This window comes from Aquarana catesbeiana, linkage group LG10 (assembly GCF_042186555.1).
Source record: "Aquarana catesbeiana isolate 2022-GZ linkage group LG10, ASM4218655v1, whole genome shotgun sequence".
NCBI lineage: Eukaryota > Metazoa > Chordata > Amphibia > Anura > Ranidae > Aquarana > Aquarana catesbeiana.
The window spans coordinates 40,421,251-40,440,434 of record NC_133333.1 but is presented as its reverse complement, the minus strand read 5'-3'; positions in this window follow the sequence as shown (position 1 = coordinate 40,440,434).

Sequence of the window (19,184 nt, the reverse complement as noted above, 5' to 3'; positions counted from 1 at the left end):
GATACCCAAGCTTAATGGGGTTATGGGATGCCTCCTAAGACCTACAGCCTAGTTCTAGTGATACATAATGGGTGCTGGTTTTTGATTATTGATGTTAAAGAGATTTTAATCTTTATTTGTTAATAGAATGGCCAAACGGCCACTTTTCTCTGGTTCAGTGTCAAGTGTCATTTATATATACAAAGTTTGGGAATGTTTAGGATTGGTGTAGGGATGGTTATATATCTGGGGTACCCTAGCCATGAATTGACCCTCTAAAATAAGTGGTCTTTAGCCACTGAAAGCCAGCTGCGGGTCCAGGCTTCTGGGAGGATCTCGACCACATAGTCAGAATATTTTCAGTGACGACATTCCCCATTAAACTATTTGTTACAATTCCTAGCCCAGCATTTGCAGCTTACAGCTTTCAATGGAGCTGGCTCCTGCTCTCTTAGTGCTGCTTCCCTGAATTTCTGGACAGTGCAGACTGCAGTCAGTCTGTTAACCTTGGAGAAGGGAGGAGGAGGTGAAGGAAGGGGCATGGGGGTGCCTTGCCATCCTAGGCTATGGAGGCTGTGTGTTTCTATTGATGCACACAATGTTGGGAGACACAACTCTAATTCCTGCATGCAAGGGTGGCTCCATAGGATGCTGCAAGCGAGAGGGGCCACCCTGAAACAGGAAACCTGGCTTAGCAGTCATTAGATCACTTTTTTATTATATAATTTGTATTATTCATTTATATAATATATATAAATATACTATAAATATTTTGTATCATATATTTACTAATGTTTTACATTAATACAGCATAATAGTAACATAGATATCACAGTAATTGTTGACATTACTATACTGGCTTGTGCACAGTTGTCCCATTGACTTGAATCCAACATTGCTCCTACACTACTGGTGTCTCATTCAAATATGAAGGACCAGTGGTGCAAGTATAGGCATGGCAGCCCTTGCATCCCATATGGGGTCCTGGAGTGGTAAGGGGCCCTATTAGGAGGTTGTCCAGGCAAGTTAATTTTCACAAGCCTATCTAAACCCAAAGACTGGTCCGACAGAACGAATCCGTAGGACAATCTGACCGTGTATGGGCTTCATTGGACCTTCAGTGGACTTTTTCTGTGGAAAATTAGATGGACTTTAGATTTGGAACACGTTTCAAATCTTTCTGACAGACTCGAGTCTGGTGGAAAAATCAGTTCATCTGTATGCTAGTCCGACGGACAAAAAAGGACGCTAGGGCAGCTATTGGCTACTGGCTATCAACTTCCTTATTCTAGTCCCTTCGTACGTCATCACGTTCAAACCAACGGACTTTCGAACGGACTTTAGTCATTGTGTGGGCAAGTCCGGTCATTCAAAAGTCCGTCGTAACTCTGTCGAAAGTCCGTTGGAAAAACCGTCGGACCTTTGATGCTGAAAAGTCAGTTCGTGTGTACGCGGCATAATATTCTAGCTTACCAGTCCCTATATGTGGTGACTGTGCTGACAAGATGCTGGTTAACTCATGTATGACCAGCCTGCCCATAAATGGGTCGAAATTTGCCCAATCCCTGAATTTTTACCCATGTACGGCCTGCTTTACCCCTGATCACTACTTATGCCGCGTACACACGAGTGGACTTTACGGCAGACTTTGACTGGTGGACTTTCCGACAGACTTTACGACGGATTTTATGAATGAACGGACTTGCCTACACACAATCAACCAAAGTCCGACGAATTCGTACGTGATGACGTACGACTGGACTTAAATAAGGAAGTTCATAGCCAGTAGCCAATAGCTGCCCTAGCGTGGCTTTTTGTCCGTTGAACTAGCATACAGACGAGCGGACTTTTCAACCGGACTCGAGTCCGTCGGATAGATTTGAAACATGTTTCAAATCTAAGTCCGTCCAACTTTTGAGAAAACAAAGTCCGCTGGAGCCCACACACGATCGAATTGTCCGACGAAATCCCATCCGCCGGGGCAAAGTCTGCCGTAAAGTCCGCTCGTGTGTACGCGGCATTACAGTACTACAGAAGTGGCCCAGTGAATTTGTGATTTTGTTTTGCTGAAACAAGTAATATGCTTCTGTAATAGATATTAATTATCCTCATTACCTTATGTTTGTTTGTTAACAAAATAGATTTGTTGAAGAATTGACTCTACTCACTAGCGTGTAACCACATATATATTTGGTCTGGGATTAAAATGGGATTTAGTTTGCTTGTTTTTCAAATACTTTAAAGCAGAACCTGTGGCCAGTTATATACAGTATTTATTAAAAGTCGGCATGTTCCTGTATTTGGGCTAATCTCTTCTGTCTTTAGTATCCTGGTCTAACCTGTTTTGGATATGGCTTCTGATCCTTATTTGCCTGTATGCTGTGAATGGTCACGCTCTTTTCGCGCAGTTTCCAACTAGACCATTTCATGAAAAATCCATCTGTGCCTTTAAAAACTCAGCTGAAGGCTAGGTGCCCCCAGTCCCGGTACCCCAATGATAGTCATTTCTCATCCATTACAATGTGGCGAACTCTAGCCCTGTACTTGTTCCCCTGTGTGTCTGCACTGTGCCCAGATTTCTGCTCTTAGGACTCGTTCACACTTGACTAAATTTCTACCACTTAACAAACACTCCTGTAGAATTAATATGGGTGTTGGACTTATGTCAATGAGCTTTAGTTTGGGCATTAGACTGGCGTTAATTAACTTTAGGATGGGCGTTAAACTGGCGTTAATTAGCTTTAGCATGAGGGTTAGACTGACGTCAATGAGCTTTAGTATGGGCGTTAAACTGGGGTTAATGAGCTTTAGTATGGGCGTTAGACTTGCGTTAATGAGCTTTAGTATGGGCGTTAAACTGGCGTTAATGAGCTTTGGTATGGTTCTTAGACTGGCGTTAATGAGTTTTAGTATGGGCATTAGACTTTCGTCAATGAGCTTTAGCATGGGGGTTAGACTGGCGTCAATGAGCTTTAGTATAAATAAGAGGAAAGGTCTGGTGTCACCAATGACATACCTTCATCCCTAAATATAACAAATATACAAAAAGTCACCCTGGGACTTAAAATGAGGTGAGCACAGTTTGCCACTAAGTAACAGAAGTAACAGAACCGACAGAACCGTCACTTTTAGTTGGACTGCAAGCTGCAGTCCCAACCCTGCTCTCTTGCTTCTGGTTAAGCCCTTAGACAGCCTAGCAGCTAGTTGTGCCCGGGATAGGCCCCATCTCTGGCCTAGCAACCCGGGCAATACAACACACGTCCACCCAGACAGCCATCCAGGTGGCACAGAACACTGATCACCTGACTCCACCCAAATATATAGGCCAAGGGATTCAAGAAAACCCCTGCCCATTGGCTGAGATACCCCATATACTCATAACCCGACTTTGCGTTGCCCTTCTCGTGTCTAGTACCACCAAGTACCCCGCCACCTAGTGATAAAAGAGAAAAGTGCAACCAGGCCAAGCTTAGGGAGAAATCAATAGATCTCTAACAATCAACCAGGATAACTACTCCTGGCAAGTATATAGAAAAAAGAGAAAATAGATTGGGACTTTGAATGAGGCATGTCTATGTAAATGATAATAATGCATAAAATACCTAATTATAAATAAATTGAATGTCACAATCCCCATAGGGAGGTCCATATAGCCATAATGATGTAATAAATTAATACATTTAATAAATCAAATAAATAAAAATGATATATAATGTACAGTCAGGTCCATAAATATTGGGAGATCAACGCCATTCTAATCTTTTTGGATCTATTCGCCACCACAATGGATTTGAAATGAAATGAACAAGATGTGCTTTAACTGCAGACTTTCAGCTTTAATTTGAGGGTATTTACATCCAAATCAGGTGAACGGTGTAGGAATTACAACAGTTTGTATATGTGCCTCCCACTTTTTAAGGCACCAAAAGTAATGGGACAGATTAACAATCATCCATCAAACTTTCACTTTTTAATACTTGCTTGCAAATCCTTTGCAGTCAATTACAGCCTGAAACGCACAGACATCACCAGACGCTGGGTTTCATCCCTGGTGATGCTCTGCCAGGCCTCTACTGCAACTGTCTTCAGTTCCTGCTTGTTCTTGGGGCATTTTCCCTTCAGTTTTGTCTTCAGCAAGTGAAATGCATGCTCAATCAGATTCAGGTCATGTCATTGACTTGGCCATTGCATAACTTTCCACTTCTTTCCCTTAAAAAACTATTTGGTTGCTTTCGCAGTATGCTTCGGGTCATTGTCCATCTGCACTGTGAAGCGCCGTCCAATGAGTTCTGAAGCATTTTGCTGAATATGAGCAGATAATATTGGCTGAAACACTTCAGAATTCATCCTGCTGCTTTTGTCAGCAGTCACATCATCAATAAATACAAGGGAACCAGTTCCATTGGCAGCCATAGATGCCCACACCATGACACTTATCACCACCATGCTTCACTGATGAGGTGGTATGCTTTGGATCATGAGCAGTTCCTTTCCTTCTCCATACTCTTCTCTTCCCATCACTCTGGTACAAGTTGATCTTGGTCTCATCTGTCCATAGGATGTTGTTCCAGAACTGTGAAGGCCTTTTTAGATGTTGTTTGGCAAACTCTAATCTGGCCTTCCTGTTTTTGAGGCTCACCAATGGTTTACATCTTGTGGTGAACCCTCTGTATTCACTCTGGTGAAGTCTTCTCTTGATTGTTGACTTTGACACACATACTCCTACCTCCTGGAGAGAGTTCTTGATCTGGCCAACTGTTGTGAAGGGTGTTTTCTTCACCAGGGAAAGAATTCTTCGGTCATCCACCACAGTTGTTTTCCATGGTCTTCTGGGTCTTTTGGTGTTGCTGAGCTCACCGGTGCGTTCTTTCTTTTTAAGAATGTTCCAAACAGTTGATTTGGCCACACCTAATGTTTTTGCTATCTCTCTGATGGGTTTGGTTTTTTTTGGCACCCTTGAGTGAAGACTCGACGCGTTTCATGGCGTTTACAGCCAATCATCAGGAGTAGGATGCATAAATATGGCACCAAAATTAAATGAATAACTGGGTAAATAGAATCTCAAATGATGTGCAATGCTTTTTAAAAGAGAGCAGGAGCTAGCAGTTTATACATCACCTATGGAGCAGCCCATAGCTATGACACGGCGGTTCTCATAATGGAGTAGGACAGTGGCCCTGAATGACCTGTCTCCCCCGGGGTTGAGGCGGGCAATGCCTCCTCCCCCCCTCCCCAGCAGCCACAGGAAAACTGGAGAGGGGACAATGGGAAACAGCATGGAGCAGGCCACACAGCCACGATACAGTTCCAAGACATGAGGTGTGTACATACAGTGCCTTGCAAAAGTATTCACCCCCTTGGCTTTTTACCTACTTTGTTACATTACAGCCTTTATTCAATGTTTTTTTTAATATGAATTATATTTGATGGATCAGAACACAATAGTCTAAGTTGGTGAAGTAAAATTAGAAAAATATATACATAAAACTATTTTTCAGAAATAAAAAACTGATAATTGGCACATGCGTATGTCTTCACCACCTTTGTTATGAAGCCCATAAAAAGCTCTGGTGCAACCAATTACCTTCAGAAGTCACATAATTAGTGAAATTATGTCCGCCTGTGTGCAATATATGTGTCACATGATCTGTCATTACATATACACACCTTTTTGAAAGGCCTCAGAGGCTGCAATGCCTATGCAAGAGGCACCACTAACCAAACACTGCCATGAAGACCAAGGAACTCTTCAAACAAGTAAGGGACAATGTTGTTGAGAAGTACAAGTCAGGGTTAGGTTATAAAAAAATATCCAAATCTTTGATGATCCCTAGGATCACCATCAAATCTATCATAACCAAATAGAAAGAACACGGCACAACAGCAAACCTGCCAAGAGACAGCCGCACACCAAAACTCACAGACCAGGCAAGGAGGGCATTAATCAGAGAAGCAGCACAGAGACCTAAGGTAACCCTGGAGGAGCTGCAGAGTTCCACAGCAGAGATTGGAGTATCTGTACATAGGACGACAATAAGCCGTATGCTTCATAGAGTGGGGCTTTATGGCAGAGTGGCCAGAAGAAAGCCATTACTTTCAGTAAAAAACAAAATGGCACGTTTTGAGTTTGTGAAAAGCCATGTGGGAGACTCCCAAAATGTATGGAGGAAGGTGCTCTGGTCTGATGAGACTAAAATTAAACTTTTTGGCCATCAAAGAAAACGCTATGTCTGGTGCAAACCCAACACATCCCATCACCCAAAGAATACCATCCCCACAGTGAAACATGGTGGTGGCAGCATCATGCTGTGAGGATGTTTTTCAGCAGTTGGGACTGGGAAACTGGTCAGAGTTGAGGGAAAGATGGATGGTGCTAAATGCAGGGATATTCTTGAGCAAAACCTGTACCACTCTGTGTGTGATTTGAGGCTAGGACAGAGGTTCACCTTCCAGCAGGACAATGAACCCAAACACACTGCTAAAGCAACACTTGAGTGGTTTTTAGGGGAAACATGTAAATGTGTTGGAATTGCCTAGTCAAAGCCCAGACCTCAATCCAATAGAAATTCTGTGGTCAGACTTAAGGATTGGTGTTCACAAGCACAAACCATCCAACTTGAAGGAGCTGAAGCAGTTTTGCAAGGAGGAATGGGCAAAAATCCCAGTGGTAAGATGTAGCAAGCTCATAGAGACTTATCCAAAGCGTCTTGGAGCTGTGATAGCCGCAAAAGATGGCTCTACTAAGTATTGACTAGGGGGGTAAATAGTTATGCACATTGATTTTTTCTGTTATTTTGTTCTATTTGTTGTTTGCTTCACAATAAAAAAAAAAAAAACATCTTCAAAGTTGTGGGCATGTTCTGTAAATCAAATGATGCAAATCCTTAAACAATCCATGTTAATTCCAGGTTGTGAGGCAACAAAACACAAAAAATCCCAAGGGGGGTGAATACTTTTGCAAGGCACTGTATGGGACACCAACTCAGTTCTGTGAATAAATATGGAGAAAATTTTAAAAAGTAGGTGAAAGTTACATGTGTGCCTAACAATGTTTACTATGTGTAATTTGTGCTATTTTTACTAAGCAATGTACCCAATTTTATTCCCTGCTATGCGGGGAAACAAAAACCGGCACATTGGGCATTCCCAGAAATGCAGAATCACGTATATATACAAAAAACTACAGTGCACAGTCAGGAAGTGGTTAAATGGTTAAAGGCATCAAATACAGTCAACACATTTCTGGGGAAAAAGCCTCCGCCTTCTTCAGGGCTTGAGCAGTCAATGTTAATAGAATCATGACGGAATGCAGTAGGGGACCTGTGTTAAGGCTTGATGAAGACTAGCATCTCCTGTCGGGATTAAAGGCTTGGATTTCTACTTTGCCCTTATCACCATGTTCTTTTGCCCCAGGAGTCATCAAAGAGCCTAGTTTTAGCCAGCAGTAATCAAAGCTGGATCTACCACAAGGCTAACTAGGCAGGAGCCTAAGCCCTGATGGATGTCCTGAGGTTCAATCCACAACCTTCATGCTCCTGCAGTAATGCAGGAGGGAAGTGTAACTGGTCAAAGCTGTGTAGCTACCTGTTACTTCACAAGGGAAGATGCACTTATAGGCATTCCAAGGAACGTTTAGAACGTCACGAGCTTTAGATTTTGGGAAGAGAAGCCAGCTTGCAGCATGGAAAAAACAGTTTATGTAGCACACACAATATAATTATATTTACATACTGGCTAATTGTAGTACCCTCCTAGCATAGGATTCTAGGTAAATTTAGTTTTTGGCTCCTTCTGTAATCAAGGGAGCAGTGATTGCTTGGCCTGGTCTGTTAAGGGTTTCACAGGCTGGGAGTTTGATTGCATGGCCCTGCCTCTGGAAGAAGCCTCCAGAGCTTAGTGCGGGAGATTCAAATAACCAGCCCGAATATTTATCATGCTCCAGCCAATCCCTGAAGAGGTGTGTCCAGAAGGGGGCCTGGAAAGGTAATAAATAGTCTGAAGCACTGGAGAGCAAGGCTCTTTTTCCTCAGGAGGGTTCTAGAGCCAGAGGAGCTGCTGCCCTCTGGCAGCTCATGGACTGTATGGACGGTGCAGCTGCTATCGAGGCCTCAGCAGTGTCAGGTGAACTTTGCTTGGAGCCGATTATAGAACCTCGCCACTAGGGTTCTGGTCTAGAGAGGTGCAGTCTCCCCAGCTGCCCTGGGGACTCGTGAGTAAAGCCCCTAAACTGGTCCCTGTGACTGTGTAGTGTTCCGGAGATTGCACTGGGTACCAGCAGTTGTGCAGAGGTGCAAGATGGACATGTCATCTGAAAGGGCTTACAGGGAAGCTTCTATGCTATGCGTTCTGCTTCCTGTTCTGACTAAGAGAGTGACTCTGCTGTTACTAGGGTCGATGATTTGATTGCAGGGCCACAGATTAGTGGCACTGAGCCAGTGAAGACAATGTAGATGTGTTGGGTTTTACAATTCTTATCAACTTCAGTTGCAGCAACGGAAAGACAAAGTTGCTACCTTGCCTTGGTCCCCATTCTGCCTTATTTCTTCTCTGCCAGTAATGTTAGTTTATATACACTGGTGGACATGATAGGTTCACTTTAACATTAAAGGAGTGCTTTAAATCTTATTCATCGAATTATATATTAGGTATTACACACCCAGTGGCCGCTTTTTTAAAATTCTATAGTTTGTCCTCCTGAAACCTTTCTTGGATAGGTTGGGGTAGAGTTAGAACCCTTGTTGGGTTTTTACTGTTATATGGAACTCCATTAGTGAGATTTACCCTCACTGTGTTACTGAGGAATCACCCCCCAGTCTACTGGAAACCAGCACTTCTGGGAGTTCCAGTTTTCTATGTCCCCTGCAGAACTAAATGATTCCTCCTGCCAACCTCCATATCACTACAGGACACATCATGTGGAAGTTGGCAGGAGAAACCACTGAGCTTAAAAAAGACACAGGATAGACACTCCCGGAACTGTTGATTTTCAAGTAGACTTCAGGAGATCGTTCCTCAGCAATGGAGAGGGGGTCGGCAGTGTGGGAAGTGGGACAGTTAATTATTCACTCTCTTCTTTTGGAAGTATATCTCTTTTCCCATTTGAAATATTGCAATAGGGTCACTTTAAAAAGAGATTCTCAAGACAGATTGTGGCCCTCACATGTGCACAACAATCCATAAAGAATATTCTCCATATGCCATTATCAAGGATGAAAGTCCAAAATGTGTAATAACCTTTCATTTTGAAATGGATAAATGATTAGCAAAGTTGTATAAAGTACATCAGAAATCATATTTGTTTGATTGAGCAACCTTTGCAGTACTTTGTTAGCAAAACTGAAACAAAAGCCCTGATTTACTACCAGATTGCCATAAAACCGCGGCTTTATAGACTGCGCTTGATTGTCGCATATAAGCACATCCATGTGAAATTGTGTGCAATTAGATGTCATTTAGCATTGTAAAAATGAATACAGGATGTTGAATTATGCATCATTACGTCTGTGGTACGATATTACGTGCCAACATTTGTAAATTTCCTGTTGTGATAGATGGTTTTCATTGTTTGATGCAAGGAATGATGGCATAGGGCTCTTTCACATGGGCAATGGGGGAACCACCTAAACTCCAACAGTACAGCTAGGTGGGGCTGTACACATGCCTTGACTGCAATGCTTTGCACTGCCTGTCAAACATGGAGGTCAAAGGGAGTGTACCGCAACCGCGAGCCAAACGTCTTTTAATAAAAAAATCCCCCTTGAGAAAAAAAACAGACATTTAAGAGGTGACAAAATCATCTCATGAACACTTGGCAGCTGTCGCTATACCACCCCCTGAAAAGTAATTCATGCAGATCGGCAATAGGCACTACTACCTATGTAAAAGAGCCCAAATACACTTTCACAACTGTCCTCTCAATTGTAAAACAAGAATCCTTTCTTCCCCATTTGGGACAGGTCCATATTGGATGTTTGGTGGAGCATTGAGGCCTGATTCACACCTATGCATTTTTTAGTTGCTATTTGCATTTTGCAGATTTGCACTACAGTCTATTTAACTACTTGCCAACCAGCCGCCGCAGTTGTACTGCGGAAGGTTTGCATGGCTGCATGAACTGCCGTCATTGTACGTCGGTAGCTTTAAGAGCTATTGGAGGCGCGCGCTGTGCGACGCCAGAGCCGATGCACGCAATGTCCACCGTCCGCCCGCAATCACTCCACAGAGAGTTAGACCCCCATAACAAATGAAACCACCAAGCTCCTTATTCATTCCCTTGTTATCTCTCGCCTTGACTATTGCAACTCCCTTCTCATTGGCCTGCCTCTCAATAGGCTATCCCCTCTTCAGTCTATCATGAATGCTGCTGCCAGACTTATCCACCTTACCAACCGCTCAGTGTCTGCCACCCCTCTCCACCAATCCCTACACCCAGCGAATTATATTCAAAATACTAACCACAACATACAAAGCCATTCACAACTCTGTCCCGAGCTACAACACCAATCTTGTCTCCAAATATCAACCAAATCATCCTCTCCGCTCTTCTCAAGACCTCCTACTCTCAAGCTCTCTCGTCTCCTCCTCCCATGCTCGTCTCCAGGATTTCTCCAGAGCCTCTCCCATTCTCTGGAACTCACTACCTCCACCTGTCCGGCTATCCCCTACTCTTGCTACCTTCAGGCGCTCCCTGAAAACTCATCTCTTCAGGAAAGCCTATATCTCCTCTAACTAATCTTTTACCACTTCCATCAGCTCATTCCCCACAGTTACAACCTTTTGTACCACCTGCCCCACCCTATTAAATTGTATCTTCTGAGCAGGGCCCTCTTAATCCTCCTCTATCTTATTGTATTATAATTGTATTGTTTCCGTTTTATATTAATAATAATATAATAATTCTGACAGGGGAGTAGAGAGATCTGGTGTTCTTAGTAATTAGGAACAGCGATCTCTCTCCTCCTCCAGTCAGTCCAATCCCCCCCACAGTTAGAAACACCTCCCAGGGAAACATTTAACCCCTTGATCGCCCCCTAGTGTTAACCCCTTCCCTGCCAGTGACATTTACACAGTAATCAGTGCATTTTTATAGCACTGGTCACTGTATTAATGACAGTGGTCCCAAAAGAGTGTGAAAAGTGTCCAATCTGTTCGCCGCAATGTCACAGTCCCGTAAAAATCGCAGATTACCGCCATTACAAGTAAAAAGAAAAAATAATAATAAAAATGCCATAAATCTATTTCCTATTTTGTAGATGTTATAACTTTTGTGCAAACCAATCAATACACGCTTATTGCAATTTCTTTTTCACCAAAAATATAGTAGTAGAATACATATTGGCCTAAACTGATGAAGAAATTTGATTTTTTACATTTTTTTTTTTGGATATTTGTTATAGTAAAGAGTAAACAATATTGTTTTTTTCAAAATTGTTGGTCTTTATTTGTTTAAAAAAAAATAAAAACTGCATAGCTGATCAAATACCACCAAAAGAAAGTTCTAAAAATACTACGCATATATATACTTTTATTTTTTGAGTAGTACACAATTGTAAAAATGAAATATTTTCTATCTAGACGATGGCTTCTGAATATACCAGTATCTTTTGAATAATGTTGAACAATTCAGTATGACACATGTATATATGAACACAATAGTGACTATGATATATTTCTTAGTACCAATAGGATCTCCTGAAGAAGCTAAAGGCGAAATGCGTAGTGATCCATTGGCGCTGACACTGAAGTTTTGTATGCTTGGCCTTGAAGCCAGAAGGAATCTTTCAGGACTACCTGGCTTCCCAGTCCCATAGGCCATCCATGCGACTTCCTTGTTTCAGCTTCCTTATCTGTTTTCTTGTATGAGACAGTGTACCCTTTCAGATATGTTCCTATGTATATATAAGCCCTTTTTCCCATTTGATGTGTTTTTAATCTGATACAAACAAATTATATATTTTTACTATAATACGAGACCATTTTTCTTTCCTATTCCAGGATTATAGTGACAATCTTCAAAGTCCTTTTTCTTTTTTTCTGGTTTTGCTCTCTACAACCAAAAGAAAGTTCTATTTGTGGAAAAAAAGGGCATCAATTTTATTTGGGTACAGGGTCGCACGACTGTGCAATTGTCAGTTAAAGTAACGCAGTGCCGTATTGTAAAAAATGGCCTGGTCGTTAAGGGGGCAAATCCTTCGGTCCTTAAGTGGTTAACATGGTTTCCTATGGAACACGTTCTGTAGTGCAAATCTGCAAAAAGCACTAAAAATTCATAGGTGTGAATCAGACCTTTTATACTCGTTTTGAAGTCATTGGCAAAACACATTCTGGGGTTGGTTTAGAATTTGTTAATTGACTTTCCTTGGTCATGTGACTGGTCTTGCAAATGATTAGCAACTCTCTCTGTCACAACTGTATTTAAATTAGCCTCTATTGACCCCAAATGGCAGAATATTAACTCCCTTGATACCAATATTATCAATAAAATGCTCAATGACATTACATTACCTTGGACGGCCTATGCTGTGTTTAGATTTATATAGCAATGAGTCAACTGACAGAAATTATATGTTTTTAAATTGGGATGTATGACATGAATGATGTGACTTACATAGCCAGACATTGTGGGGTTGATTTACTAAAGGCAAATAGACTGTGCACTTTGCAAAGTGCAGTTTCTCCAGAGCTTAGTAAATTAGGTAAAGCTTCACTTGCAAAGTGTACCCAATCACGTGTGAGGAAAATAAAAAACAGCATTTTTGCTTGCACATGATTGGATGATGGAAGTCAGCAGGGCTTCTGCTCATTAACTAAGCTCTGGAGCAACTGCACTTGCAGAGTGCACAGTCTATTTGCCTTTAGTAAATCAACTCCTCTAAGGCCCCTTTCACACTGGGGCGGTGGGGGCGTCGGCGGTAAAACAGCGCTATTTTTAGCGCTATTTTACCGTCGTTTTTGCGGCTGTATTCGGCCGCTAGCGGTGCGGTTTTAACCCCCGCTGGCGGCCGAAAAAGGGTTAAATCCGCCCGTACAGCGCGGCTATAGGTATAGGTATAGCCGCGCTGTCCCATTGATTTCAATGGGCAGGAGCGGTTTAGGAGCGGTGAATACACCGCTCCTTCACCGCTCCAAAGAAGCGGTTGGCAGGACTTTTTTTACCGTCCTTCCAGCGCACCGCTTCAGTGTGAAAGCCACACTGTTTAGGGGCGGTTTGCAGGCGGTATTTTTAGCGCAATAACGCCTGCAAACCGCCCCAGTGTGAAAGGGGCCTAAGTGTCCCTGGATGACAACATGTTTTTCCCAATGAGAGTGCCAAACAAACGTCCAGAGTCGAAGGTAATTTATTGAATCAGCTGTGATTCATTTTTTATCATTAACCACTTCATGACCAGGCCATTTTTTGCGTTACGTTAACTAACAATTACGTAGTCATGCAGTGCTGTACCCAATTAACCACTTCAGCCCCGGTCCCTTTGGCTGCCAAAACACCAGAGCTTTTTTTGCGATTCGGCAATGCGTCGCTTTATTTGAGGAATTCCCAAACAAATGTGTACCTAAAGACAGGGTGACTTTAACTGACAATTGCGCGGTCGTGCAACGTTGTACCCAAACAAAATTGACGTCCTTTTTTTCCCACAAATAGAGCTTTCTTTTGGTGGTATTTGATCGCCTCTGCGGTTTTTATTTTTTGCGCTATAGACAAAAAAAAAAACGACAATTTCAAAAAAACAAAACAAAAGAAAAAACACAGTATTTTTTACTTTTTGCTAAAATAAATATCCCCCAAAAATATATAAAAAAACAATGTTTTTCCTCAGTTTAGGCTGATATGTATTCTTCTACATATTTTTGGTAAGAAAAAAAAATCGCAATAAGCGTATATTGATTGGTTTGCGCAAAATTTATAGCATCTACAAAATAGGGGATAGTTTTATGGTATTTTTATTTTTAATTTTTTTTTAATTAGTAATGGAGGCAATCTGCAATTTTTATCGGGACTGCGACATTATGGTGGACACATCGGACATTTTTGACACATTTTTGGGACCATTGTCATTTATACAGCGATCAGTGCGATTAAAAATGCATTGATTACTGTGTAAATGACACTGGCAGTGAAGGGGTTAACCACTAGGGGCAGTGAAGGGGTTAAGTGTGTCCTAGGGAGTAACTGTGGGGGGGAGTGGCTTCAACACAGGACAGTGATCACTGCTCTCGATCACAGAGAACAGTAGATCTCTGTCCTGTCACTAGCCAGAACGGGGAATTGCTTTGTTTACAAAAGCATCTCCCCGTTCTTCCTCTCCGTAACACGATCGCGGGCATGCGCTCCCAACGCCGCTTCTTAAAGGGGACGTACCTGTACACCCTTTTGCCTGCCAGTGCCATTCTGTTGATGTACATTGGCGTGCGCTGGTTGGCAAGCGGTTAGAAAAAGAGCTTTCTTTTGATGGTATTTGATCACCTCTGCGGTTTTTTTCTTTTTTGCGCTGTAAACAAAAAAAAGACCAACAATTTAAAACAAAAAAAACCAATATTTTTTACTTTCCGCTATAAAACATATCCAATAAAAAATGTTAAATCAAATTTCTTCATAAAGTTAGGCCAATATGTATTCCGCTACATATTTTTGGTAAAAAAAATCTCCATAAGAATATATTGATTGGTTTGCACAAAAGTTATAGTGTCTACAAACTATGGAGAATATACTGGAATTTTTTATTTATTTTTTTAATACTAGTAATGGCGGCGTCAGTGACTTATTGCAAGACTGCGATGTTGCGGCAGACAGTCAGGCACTAACTAACACTTTGTGGGAATCAGTGACACTAATACAGTGATCAGTGCCAAAAATATGCACTGTCACTGTACTAATGACACTGGATGGGAAGGTACTAAACATCTAGGACGATCAAAGGGTTAAATGTGTGTCTAACCAGTGCTTTGGTGTACACTGTGTGCTGCTTTACTAAGGGAAGTGACGGATTTTCTTTCCCTACTTAGTAGGGAAAGAAAATCCATCAGATCCCTGCTGACAGAACAGAGCTCTGTCTTGTTTAGATAGGCAGAGCTCTGTTCTGTGTCTCTCTTGGCCAATCAGCTGTGTCTAATCACAGAACAGCTGCGGCGCCGGCGGCGCACGTGCGCACCCCCCTACCCGGAAGTGCTGGATAACGTACCCAGTACGTGATCTGGCACAGGGGAGCCGCTCTGCCACCATATAACTAAGTTATGCGGTCAGCAAGCAGTTGAATTACCTTGGAATCTTCAAAGTTTGTGTGGCACTCTCGTTGAATTGCATGTATGTAGATTCTCAACTCTGGGTTTTGGTGGGCGTGCCCTCACGCACGTTTGCTAGATGCATGGGGGTGGCATTAAGAATTAGTGGCGCCCGTGTGCGTCTGCAAAAGGCAGAGTGTTTTGTGCACCAGGTGTGAACAAGCCTTAATTGTCTTTTTCTTAGGAGTATATCTTCCTGATTTGTTACAGAAAATGCATTTTTAATGCCTCTTTAAAAAACATAACATGAACGCACAAGGCCCCAAACAGCATTACAATGCGGTACAGGGTTCAGCCCTGTCCATAGACTTTGACAGGCTGCACCTGTCCACATCGGGAGGGATGCACTGCTCCTAAGCTAGATAGCATAGATGAATTGATCCATGATAGACATGTGCACTGCCAAAAAATGTATTCGTTTTCGTTTCATTAGTTTTGGGGGGGGGGGGGGTTCGTTTTTCGGGTCATTCGTAATGATTGGAATAAGTAAATTTGTACATCCGTAAATTAGTAAATTCGAAAATCTGAAATAGTAACTAACTAATAAATTATAGGTATTGTTATTTCAGTTCAAATTTGGCTGTTAGTGAACGTAACGAATACGAATTTATCCGAAGTTACGATTTATCCGAAATAACAAATGCCGCATCTAAACAAATGGAACGGAACTAATTAATAATAAATAATAATAATAAAAAGTTTTTATTATTATTGTTATTTATTATTATTAATTCATTACGTTCCATTCGTTTGGATGTGACGTTATTTCAGATAATTCGTAACTTCAGATAAATTTGTATTTGTTCACTAACAGCCAAATTTGAAAGGAAATTACAATACCTATAATTTAATAGTTAGTAATAGTTAAGTTATTATTAGTTAATTATTATTTCAGATTTCCGAATTTAGTAATTTACTAATTTACGAATTTACGAATGTGCGAATGTACGAATTTATAAATGTATGAATGTATGAATTTACAAATTTTTGAATATTCGAATTTACGAATATTCGGAAAAATTCGTTAAACGGGTTATCGTTAATTCGGATATTTCTGAATTAACTAATTTGTTGATATTCATTAAAAAAAAATTCGGAACAAACAAATTGCACATGTCTAATCCATGACATGATATAGGTAGATGGAGAACATACACTGGCTGCCTTCCCTTATTACTCAGGCTACACACACCTGAATTATTTTCTAATTAAACAATTAAACTCAGCTTTGCAGAACACACAGTGTCCAATACACACAGCTGTAGAGGGCCAGGTTCTGCATCTTCCGGATAAGGTTTTATGTGTAGAATATTTGGGCCACTTGGAGAATTTCACAAGGGTAATATCAACTTAAATCTTGGCCAGAGAAAAGCCCAGGTTATACTTGCAGTTGGGGGTGGTAAAAACAGGCAGTTGACCTGCATTTTCACTGCCCCCCAACCACAGGCATACAGGGGTATACTGGGTGGCACAGTGGTGTAGTGGGTAGCACTGCCTAGCAGTAAAAAGGGTCGCTGGTTCAAATACCAACCACAACACTGCCTGCCTGGAGTTTGCATGTTCTCCCTGTGACTGCGTGGGTTTCAGAGGCGGCTCTAGGCTTTGTGAGGCCTTAGGCAAAACTTACACATGAGGCCCCATGGACTGGGACGCTCCGTGATGAGGCCGCTATTCCTCAGGCTGCGGGCAGTATCTGATTTGTCCATCAGCTCCTAAGCCACAGAGTCCCAGTGGGGGTAGGCGGAGCCGCCGGCGTCAACTTCAGTGATTGAGAACAGGCAAATTAGGAGGCCGCGAGGCCCCTGTGAGTGCGAGGCCTTAGGCGACCGCCTAATTTGCCTAATTAGAGAGCCGCCTCTGGTGGGTTTCCTCTGGGTTCTCCAGTTTCTTCCCACACTCCTAAGACATGCTGGTAGGTTAATGGGCTTCTGTCTAACTTGGCCCTAGTATATGAATGTGAGTTAGGGACTTTAGATTGTAAGCTCCTTGAGGGTAGGGACCGATATGAATGTACAATGTATATGTAAAGCGCTGCGTAAATTGACAGCGCTATATAAGTACCTTAAATACCGTATTTATCAGCGTATAACATGTGCCGGTGTATAACACGCACCCCAAGTTTAGGAGGGAATTTTAAGGAAAAAACTTTTAGGAGGGAAGTTTAAGGAAAAAAAAACTTACATTTAAATGCCCATCAATGCAGCCTTGTCAGTGTCCATCTGCAGCCTTGTCAGTGTCATTTGCAGCCTTGCAGCCTTGTCAGTGTGCATCTGCAGCCTTGTCAGTGTCCATCTGTAGCCTTGCAGCCTTGTCAGTGTCATTTGCAGCCTTGTCAGTGTCCATCATTGCAGCCTTGTCAGTGTCCATCATTGCATCCTTGTCAGTGTCAATTGCAGCCTTGCCCCTGTGCCATTTGCAGACAGTCTGTACACTGTCAGTACCTTGCCATTTAAAAATGGTGCAGCTGAGATACAGAACAGATGTCCTGTATATCTCGGCGGCTGCTCGGCCATTCTCGGCTGTTCCCGGCGGCTCACGCGGGACTGCGAGTGCCGCCGAGAGCAGCCGAAAGCCACCGAGAACAGCCGAGAGCGGTCGAAAGCCGCCAATAATGACCGAGAGCGGCCGAAAGCCGTTGAGAGGCTCACAATCGGCGGGGGATCGGCATATAACACGCACCCATGATTTTCCCCTGATTTCAAGGGAAAAAAAGTGCATGTTATACGCCAATAAATACGGTAATAATAAATAATACACATGCCATGGTGCAGAAAAAATTATTCCCCCTTATCCACAAGTGCACAGCCCGCCCAGCACAACCTATTCAAGAATTGGGCTGCCCTTCAATCCTGTGCAATGCTTGCACTTGCTGTACGTCAATGCATCCTTTTAAGGGCTAAAACAGGTGGTGAGGAGGCGACTGTCACTGCCTGGTAAATGCCCTTTTAATTAGGCAATGCATGTGTCCAAAGAAAGAGAAAAATTTGTTTGTGCTCTGCAGAGCCGAAGGAAGGAAGACGTGAAGCATTGCATGCTCTTCCTTAGAATAAGCATTAAACATTATTCGTGTGAATAAAATAAATAGACACAAATGCTGTATAAGAATTTTTTTTTTCTACAACACAAAACATTAAAATAAAATTTGGAGGTCACAAAAACATTTGGAGGTCACAAAAAAAAAAGAAAGAAAAAACACACAACGAAAAAAAGTTTCTCACTACAATACTATCAACTATGTACTGTAAAGTTAGAGAAATTAGTTTAGGAAATAATTCTGCTTGTTTTTTTTTATCAATTTAAATTGTGAGGAGCTAAGATGTCAGTGTCTAGCCATCAGCCACATGTATAAAAGGGACGTGTATGCCTGCAGTTGTGGAGCAGGGAATGTTTTGGCCACAGATTATTGGCCCAGTACAGCTGACAGCTTCCTGGTGGGTTTACTCGTGTGGATTTGGATTGCGAGCAGAGCAACCCCAATCTCATCACTATTTGTGAAATAGGACATATGTTTCCTGGTCCGGTAAATTCACCTAAAACTTTCCATGTCCCAACAGTAAAAAAAAAAAAAAAAAAAGTTTCTACTCACCAAGTAAAAGTATGAGAATACAAAATATGTATTGAAATGTCGGAAGCCACTGGATGGGGCTGGGTATCACAGTGGGGGATGGAGGTTGTGGAGGTGGTTAGGGGACTCTGCAGCAGACTTGGTGGACTTGTAAGGGATGAGGTTTCTAGAGGGAGCTGGTGGACAACAGTGTGGAATGCATATCTGGAAGGACCTGAGGGTCTCCCTAGGCAGCTGAGGACTTTACAGATGCAACATGGACAACTGTCAGGTTTTTATACCCGTTTTAAAGTCGTTGGCAAAACACATTCTGGGATTGGTTTAGAATTTGTTAATTGAATTTCCTTGGTCATGTGACTGGTCT